We start from the raw sequence: 10243 nt of genomic DNA, 5'->3' as shown, positions 1-10243 counted from the left end.
AGAATACATGACACATTATCAGGAAGTGATAAAGCGATTAAGTAGGTTAAGTGTTAAAATTGTCAAGAACCTAAAAATAAGAGTCTTAAACCTAACTATAATAAAATAGTAAAAGGGCGAGCCATTGCATGAACACTTGGAAGACTTCAGAAAAATGTAAAGCAATATTATAAGAAGAAACAAATTAACAGTGTATCATTGGATTTTAAATAAATACAAATATAATACATATTTATGTATAAATCTAATGAATATCTATGATTTGCATATGGTCAGAATATTCATTGTGGAGGAAAGAATTAAGGAGATTGGAACAATCGCTAACAAATCTGCACTTAAAAACAAATGCTAAATAAAATTACCTTAACTAAAGTATCAAACAGTGGAAAACTGGAATAGACTATAATAAACCTATGGGACTATATCAAAAATTTTAAATATACAAGCACTATAGACATAAGAGAAGAGATAAGGAGAAAATTTATCACAATAAATATTTGAAGAGACAAGAGTTGAAAGTTTTGCAAATGATTCAAAATACACAGAAGCATATCCCAGAAGTTAACATCACATGAAATTTAGTACAAAACAAAAACAATAAAACCCCAGTCAGATAAATCATTGTCATACTATCTTAAACTGAAGAAAAGGGGAAATTTTGACAAAGGGCAAAGAAAATAGAAACTTGAAATGGATTAATGGTACAAATCATAGCTGAATTGTCATAAAAACAATGGAAACCAGAAGAAGGATAAAACTAAATCTTTAAAGAATTAAGAAAAAAAAGTTAATCTAGATGCTGATTTTCTGTGACAATACATTTCAAAAATAAAAATAAGCTATGATTTCTACATCAATATTATGTGTGTGACAGAAAAACAAACCTTAAAGGAAACATCTCTAACAAATCTGCACTTAAAAACAAATGCTGAATAAAACTTTGTAATTTGAAACAGAAGATTTAAATGAAAACAGAAAAAAATAAATTACTAAAATAATAAAAATTTTCCATTTTAAAAAAGAAATCTAGTGTTATTTTTTTCTAAATTAGAACAAAATTGAAGGATCTGGGACTGCTGTGCTTTCTAAGCGGTGCAGTGAAATGAACTGGAAGCAAGATCAAGTAAAACAAAACGTCTGGTAGGGCCTTAAAGCTCTTGGGTAAATTAAAGTTGAGGCCATGGTATCAGGAAAATGAGGAGAGGGATGGAAATGGTCAATTTTTTAAGTATCAAAAAGCATGGATTCATACCATTAAACTTGACAGCATCATCTTTGTGTTAATTTTACAAATGAATTTTTTTAAGCAATTTTTTGAGGAAGCTTAGATTAGTGTCAACTGCTTGTCACAACTGAAAAAGAACCAGCCAGTATAATCTGGAAACATGAGTTCTGACCAATGGTTGCAGAATTTTTTTCTAATGTTGTAAGTAATTTTGAAATTTACCCCAAAAGCTATATACCTGCATATTTCAAGGGTTTTTTTTAATAAAAATAAGGAGAATGTTAAGTTGAAGCTAAGAAAACTGAAGTGTGTACGTTTATCCAATCCTTCTCAGGACAGTTTTACATACTCAAAATTTCCCTCCCAGTAAAAAGCAAAGAATAGGTAGGATAAAATTATTCTGTCATTCCACTAAGCAATCTGGAACCCAATATTTCTCAGACCTGATTATTCAGTTGGAAATAAACTGCCTGTAAGTTAAAATTTCCCCATAGGCTTGGATCACTGTCCATTTCAATTGACACACTGCCTCTGCTGAATCCCACACTTTTGAGTAATCCACATCAAAGAACTCCTTGGAAAAAACCCAGAATCTCAATGAAGCCCTCCCTTTTCCTTGCAGTAATCCCTCCTTTCCTCAAATTTCTAGATAAAATATTTACATTGGAAGAAGAGAGGCCGATTCGGTGCACTGGAATCATTTAAAGACTCAATCAATCAATCAATCATTCAATGAAGGGAGCTCTTTAGTTTCACTTCCATAGTATTAATTTTTTTTTTCTAGAAGGATTCCTTGAGATTTTATTCCAGAAGGAGAAAATTAATAGGTTGGCAAAGTTGTACATATGACTAAGTTGCACGGAAAAGACACTGAATACATTTCCATTATAACCTGAAAAAGAAATCATGGTGAGAAGTATTGCTAGACAGGAAAACAAACATTTCATTATGATGAAATTGGGGAATTCATAAGAAAAATAAAATAATTATAAGTTTATATGAAACTAATGACATGGTTTTTAAATTTGTAAAGCCCAAAATGGAAAATATGTATAAGGAAAAAAATAAACCAATTTACAATGTAACCATACATATCTCAACTATTTCAATAAGAAGTATGTCAGTCAATGAGGATATAGAATCTGAAAGTATTATCCACAAACATACAGAATACTGCACCAGCTATTGACAAAGTTCACAACTGTTTCAAGAGCAGGTGGATTATTTGCCAAAATTGGTTATGGTCCAAATATAAATTTCAAAGGTCTGAAATAATTTAGTAGAATATGCTGACCATTATGCAATTAAGCTAGAAATCAATAACAAAAAGATAAATAAAAACTCATTAATCTATGAAAATAATGACTTAATTACAATGGAATTTACAGAATATAATAAACTGAAAAATAATGAAAAAATGAGATATATCTAAAATTACAGATGCACTAAATATTGTTTATAGTGTTTTTGGTGCTAAATACAGAAGAGTGACTGAATAATTGACTAAGTATTTCAAGAAGACAACAGAAAGTATATATTAAACACTCAAAAATGTAGAAAGAAGAAATAATAAAGAAAACAATTTTATGAACTTCAAAGAGACATAAGGTCTCAAAGTCATTCCACTACATAGTATTAATTTTAATGCACTAAATGGAAACTTTTATGTAAAGAATAGTCATAAGTAGAAATGACACCCAAATAAGGAAAGGAAAGTCAATCATAATGGACATTTGTTTTCAATTCTATTTTACTCCCTCCTAATAAGTTTTGTTAAATGAATACAAATTATCAAAGTAAAATGATTGGAAATGTATTCATGAATCCAATGCACATTTTTCAAAAGGTTACTCAGAGATAATAATATATGTATTTTCAACTAACAAGTAATCAATAAAAATATATTACAATGCCTCTAAAAATAAAAGTTTTAATACATATAAGATAGAAAAATATTTGCAGCAAAATTCACTAAAAGTGGTATCCATTTTTTTCCAAAATATCAGTGACTCAATAAAGTTTTAGGTGTATCAGATTGAAAAGAGGGCAATAAAAAATCAAGTAAGAAAAGATGGCAATCATTTTTTTTAAATGTGTGTTGCAAGTTCAATGTAGAGATATATTTATATTAATGAAAATAAGGTATATATACTCAATGAAATATTACTCAGACTTAAAGAAGAGTAAAATTATGGCATTTGCCAGGAAATTGTTGGAGCTGGAGAATATGATGCTAAGTGAAATAAGCCAATCCCATAAAACCAAAGGCAGAATGTTTTCTCTAAAATGTGAATACTAATTCACAATAAGACAGGGGGCACTAGGAAAGAATAGTGTTACCTTAGATTAGGTAAAGGGAAGTGAAGGGAGGGAAGAGGAGGGTATGTGGGGATAGAAAAGATAGTAGAATGAAACAGACATTATCACTGTATGTATATATGTGACTGTATGAACAATATGATTCTGGAACACATATACTCAGAAAAATGAGAAATTATACCCCACCTATGTATGATATATATCAAAGTGCATAAATGCATTCTTCTGTCATGTATAACGAATTAAGACAAATAAAAAATATATAAAAATAAGAGGTATAATGAAAAACCTACAGGTCACGGTTTTTACCAGAACTCTGTCTAGACCATACAGTACATTCATTTTTTTTTTTTTTTAATATCAAATACTAACTGTGCAACTCTATCTATTAAAATTGTGGCATTTGGAGATAAATGAATGGACTTAGAAAAGACAATGCTAAGTGAAGTTAGTTAATCCCAAATAACCAAATGTCGATGTTTTCTTTGATATAAGGAGGTTGATACATAGTGGGATAGGGAGAGGGAGCAAGGGAGGTATAGACAAACTCTAGAAAGGGCAGAGGGGTTGAAGGGAAGGGAGAGTGCGAGAGTGCGTGGGGTTAGAAATGACGGTGGAACTTGATGATCATTATTATCCAAAGTACATGTATGAAAACATGAATTGGTGTGAATATACTTTGTATACAATGAGAGATATGAAAAACCGTGTTCTATGTGTGTAATAAGAATTGTAATGAATTCTGCTTTCAAAAATAAATAAAAAAGAATAACATTGATTAGTATATAATAAGGTCATAAATAATAATATAGATATTATTAATTTGGTAGTAATAATTCTCATTCTGAGTGACTTAAAAACAACTTGAATTTCTTCCAGTTTGGGAGAGAGGAGCCTGGGTACAAGGAATTGGTTAATTTGGCTTTTGTGGTTTCTCTCATTGACTTGCAGATGTCTGTCATCTTCTGTGTCCTCACATGACAAGTTCTCTGGGAGTGTACAACCCAGGTGTCTGTTTTTTCACCTTCTTGCAAGGACATGAATCATGCTTAATCAGACCTCAACTCTTATACCCTCTTAAACCTAGTTATCCCTTTAAAGACTTAATTTTGATATACAATCACATTTGATGTTATGGTTTCAGTATATAAATATAAATGGAAAAGGGTAAAATTTAGTCCATAATTAAAAAAAAACTGTCTAGCATATATAGAAGTAAAGTATACAAAAGGAAAAGCAAAAGAATTTAAAATAATATTTTGGGAAACAAATTATAATAGAGTTCTTTAATTTTATAAAACCTTATAATATTTTGAAAATTGATAATTGCCATTCTGATTGGAGCTAGTGCAAGCACTCTGGAAAGCTGTATGGAGATTTCTCAAAAAACTAGGAATGGACACACCATATGACCCAGGTATTCCACTCCTCAGTATATATCCAAAGGATTTAAAATCAATATACTACAGTGCCACAGTCAGTGTTTATAGCAGCTCAATTCACAATAGATAAACTGTGGAGTCAACCTACGTGCCCTTCAATAGATTAATGGATAAAGAAAATCTGTGTACCCACTAGTGTATTACTCACCCATAAAGAAGAATGACTTTATGATATTTGCTAGTAAATGAATGGATCTGGAGACTTTCTGCCCAGTAAAATAAGCCCATCACTGAAAACAGAACATCAAGTTTTCTCTGATAGGCAAAGTCTAACCCACCATAATGGCAGTGAGAGGCAGGGAATAGAAATTCAGTGAAGTAGACAAAGGGAATGAAAAGGAGGGATGTGGAAGAGGAAATGAAAAGTCAGTGGAATGAATTACAAATCACTACCACTGGAAATGAAAGAGGAGTCTGCACTACATATGTAATAAAAAATATATATATATATATATTTATATATATAAATATAAATGGAATATATATATATATAAATATAAATATAAATATATATATATATATATATATATTTATATATATATATATAGTGCAGATTTTGAAAAACTTTATTTACATCAATTTGAAAACCAAATGAAATATAAACGTACTTAAAGACATATCAACCAACATGCATACAAAAAGAATATGTGATATAAATATTTCTATCTCTCTTTAAACATTTAACTCATAAATATCTTTCCACATAATAACCAGTTCGACTAACACTTGTGAATTAATCAGATATTTAAAGAAAAAAAATAAAACAATATCACATAAGTTTTATCAGAGAATAGCAAAGGAAAAAAGGCTTTCCAACTCACTTCAGAGAGCCACTGAGATCCTGGCAGCAAAGTAAGACAATGCTGTCACTGAAACAAAGAAAAATAAAATAACCTAGCAGAGTTTGTTGCAAAAAAAGCATGTAATTGTCATTACAATATTTATAAATGTCACTCTGTGGAGAAACAGGAAAACAGCACCATCTCCTGAAATGTTCTAGCAGGGATCTAGAAGAATTTGCTCTTCAAAAGTTACTATTTCATAACAACATCAGCAGATTGAGAGAATGTTATTTGATTTTTTTCCATAGATGTAGGGGAAGATTTTGACAAACTGATATACTGTGTGTGTGTGTGTGTGTGTGTCTATTAGCATATATCAATATATCATTAAACTGTGCCTAGAAAGGGACTTCCTCACCCTGATAAAGGACATCTATGAGCAGTCCACAAGTAATATCACAATTAAAAATAAAATATTTAATGTTTCTTCCACTAAGATGAGATGAAGATGTAATTCACAACACTTTCATTAAGAAATAAACAAATATAAATATTTTAGGAAATGGGAAATATTCAGAATAAATTATATTCCTATATCATTAAGAATTAAAGACAGAAATTTTTAAAATTCTCTTTAAAATATAACAAATAATATAAGATCAGCACATACCAAAGTGTAAAATTAATAAAAAGTACAATACAATATAATATTGTTTATGTTTATGAAACTAGTAATTAATACCAAAAATTATATAATATTTGATCATAGCTTCTTTATCAACAATGAATCTAAAAGGGAAATCAATAAGTTGTATATCAAGAAAAGAATATTAAAACAAACTGTTCTATATTTCGAGAACGGAGTTAAGAAGAAATATAAATGAACCACTGATATCTGCAAAAATCATGGATGAACTTCAGCAATATTATGAGTAAAAAAAGCTAAGTTTTAAACAAAAAGTGTGTACTGAAGGTTTCCATTGGTATGTGGTTTTGAAATGAGAACAAAATAACTTATGTTAAGAAAACAAATAAAATTTGCCAAAAATGAAGAGAATATTTTCCATTTTAATTTACTTTCATTTTTATTACTTTTTAACCAAGAAAAAAAAAAGCAGGAGAATTGATGAAAAATTCTGGAGTAGGTAAAGCTTTCTGTTTTGATATACATTTCATGAGTATTGTATGTACATTATTTAATATCTGAGCATTTATTTCACCTTATGCTATGTGTGCCTAAACTTTTATATCTACAATATGAAAAGTATAAAGACAAAAATATAGAAATACAATTACAAGTTTTGTATTTTCATTTTAAAACTACATTTAAAATTTTCTAATGTGCTTCTTCAATCATGTGGCTATTTCTTCCTATAGAAACTAAATACCTAAAAGTCTGCAGTACACTGTATCAATTTGCCCCATATTACTCTTCTGTTTCCATGACCATGTAGCAATGTATTATAGGTGCTGAGCATCCCCAGTTGCTTTGATATACATAGTTATTTAAAAAAAAAAAACACCTTTGCTTAGGAATTGTACTTTATCTTATCATCAGTATATTAACTGTAAGCTAATTTTGTTTTAAAATTCATATCAATATCATCTTTCATCCAAGATACTTATGAAAACATTTTATTTACTTGCTTCCCACAGTTCAACATTTTCTTTAACTGGGTAGAAACACATAAACAAATACATATACCTATATAAATTTTACACAAAATTGCATTCACTAATTTTGTGGTAAATACATTTGAAAACTAAGTATAAAGTCATATATTAAAATTCCTTTTATTTCTGCCTAACACTTTATAATTATATTTGACCTTTGTAGCTACCACTACTGTGTTGACTGATTGGCTAACTTCCATTATTTTCTTCCTTTTGACCTTCAAACACTAGACAGCCTGATTAGTGGTAGCAGGAAAAAAGTATTCTCTGCAATTATCTTTTGTTAATCAAATCTTGAGCAATATTCAATTTCTTATTTTGTTAATATCTGGTTCCTAATTGAAACTGAGAAATTAGGAAATACACTGGGTTTATAGTCAGAATTAATGAAAATCATTTTTAATGTAAAAATATGAGAATGAGAAAATCCACAGTGGATGAGAATTCAATTCATAAAATAAATTATCTGGAAATCTGATCATGTTTTTTAAACTAATAAAATATTTGTTTCTAAAGTCTATTTTTATGCAACTTTATTATTTGAAATAAACACATAACACTTCACAAATTGTTTTAAATAATAATTAGAGAGTAGGAAGGAGTCTTACTAAAAAATTCAAGGTCAATAAAAAGGGCCACAGACTAGTAGTTGTATAAGAATCATAAAAGAGAAAAGTATAAAATTAGAAAAGACGGGAGATACAAAATTTTAATGAAGAGAAAAGAACTTTGACCAATTTACATTAGAAGGAAATTAAGTAAAATATTTGACATAATTAAATTTCAGATGATATTGATGTGAACGCACTTCATTCACAAAAATATTTGTTTGGATTTGTATGTAACCCAGTGCCAGTGAGAGTGTGCCAACCAACCTGAACCAGTATTGTGGATTAATACAAGTGTATTCTCTGCTCACATTTTTTTAATGTTTAATACTATTTTTTTTTTTACTTAGAGTCTCTAGATCTCCTTTGAGAGGGCTGTTCCCATGATCAATACAAAAAAATTAAGACATCTTCCACACCTTGCCTTACAGAAATATCATTTAAACATACAGAGTTATAACTGACAACAGGAGATTTTGAAACTATCAAAAAAGTATGATTTTAGCAAGATTTAAATATCAAACCTGTATTTAAATTGCCTTGAGAACACAAATATTAACAAAAATTTAATGTTTACATAAATTTAACAAAAACCATAATAGTTTCAGTAGCAAAGAAGGTTGGCAAAATTAAAATAGCTTACATCTTTATAAAGTGTATTAATATTGAAAGTATTGACATACAGGGGTCTTCAATTTCATCTGCCACTCTAATGTTTGTTTAAGAAACAGAGGATGTGAGGATGCGGTTTTCTCTCTAATATAGGGGAGACAAATGGATCCATAAAACTTGAAGCAAGCCCAGCAGTTAATAGCTTGCATTGGGCACCTACCTTTTGTTTTCAAGCCATAAATTGAGTACAGCACTAGAGAAAATTGAATTTTTCATCCAAATCATCACAAAAGAAAATTAATTAGCTGTAGACTTTCCAACTTATAAAACCACACAGTTCTAAAATTTGTACAGTTCAACTGAATGAAGTTTGATGCCTGGAGCCAGGCTTACTGGTATTTCTCTTGGCTTCTATTTAGTACAGCTATAGGCATACCTGAAACCTGATATCTACAGTATTTGAGAATGATAATTCCAGAATATGGAGAAACTAGTCTTGTGGCCCCAAGATGCTTGCCAGGACTCAGAGCTTAATCATCACTAATACTTATCTTTATCCTCTGAAATTATAACCATTGTTCACATATTTTTCATGGCTCATGGATGATTCTATAAGGTGCTGGAGCATTAGCACCCAAGATATCTCTGCTATAACCTAATGTATTTTACTTTACAACAATTGAGCTTTAAATGAAAAAATCAGAGAAGTGAACTAGTGGCCAAGTAATTTTCTGAGCTGTAATATCAAAATAGCAACATTACTTTTAAAAACATGCCAAGTGTAAATTCAATTTTAGAGAAAGCAATACACCATGGAGGAGAACTTTTAACTAATCAGATCTCTAATAAACAAGAAAAAAGGTGCTGCCTTATAACTACTGGCAGTTCTTCAATCATAAAGAGACATTGAATATTTGTAAAAATAACATTTTCATTTAAGTATCCCACACAACTGGGGAATCTCTAATAAATAATTATGTAATAATTATTTGTATATTTAGATTCAATTCTGTCTTTTGAATGGTATTGCCAAATTTGCTTTAACTTAATAATTATATCTGCATATCCGATATCTTATTTGTCGAAACTGAATATTTTAATATTATTTCTGGATAAAATATGGATTCTAGCACTATTGCAAATCAGATTTTATTCAGTGCATATAAAGGGAATGTCATTCAAAATTTTGCATTATTAATTCAATTAGCTGATCAGTAAATATAAGAAAAAAATTAAATTGAGTAAAAAGTAGCTCACAGTTTAAAAAAATAAATATATATTCTGAAATTAAACTTCAGTAAGGCTTACACCTTATTTTATTGGAATTTCTTTAGCTCATGCATATGTGAATGTGTGTGCAGATAGTTATTTAAGTATAGATTTAAAATAATCCATTGTAAAATTCACTGAGTTGAGGAAAAAACAGTGACCCCAAGGTGTTTGCCAGGACTCAGAGCTTTATTATCATTAACTAAAAGACTGGTGGAAAAGAAATGCCTTGTCCAATTAGAAAAGGATCTCAAGGCAAAGGAACATACCTATCCTTTCAAATTCTTTCTAGTTTTTGTTAAAATGACACGA

Source organism: Marmota monax, unplaced genomic scaffold, assembly GCF_021218885.2.
Source record: "Marmota monax isolate L192 unplaced genomic scaffold, Marmota_monax_Labrador192_F-V1.1 WCK01_AAM20220418_F8-fsc00325, whole genome shotgun sequence".
Classification (NCBI taxonomy): Eukaryota; Metazoa; Chordata; class Mammalia; order Rodentia; family Sciuridae; genus Marmota; species Marmota monax.
The sequence above is the reverse complement of the archived record's forward strand: the minus strand, read 5'-3'. Positions refer to the sequence as shown.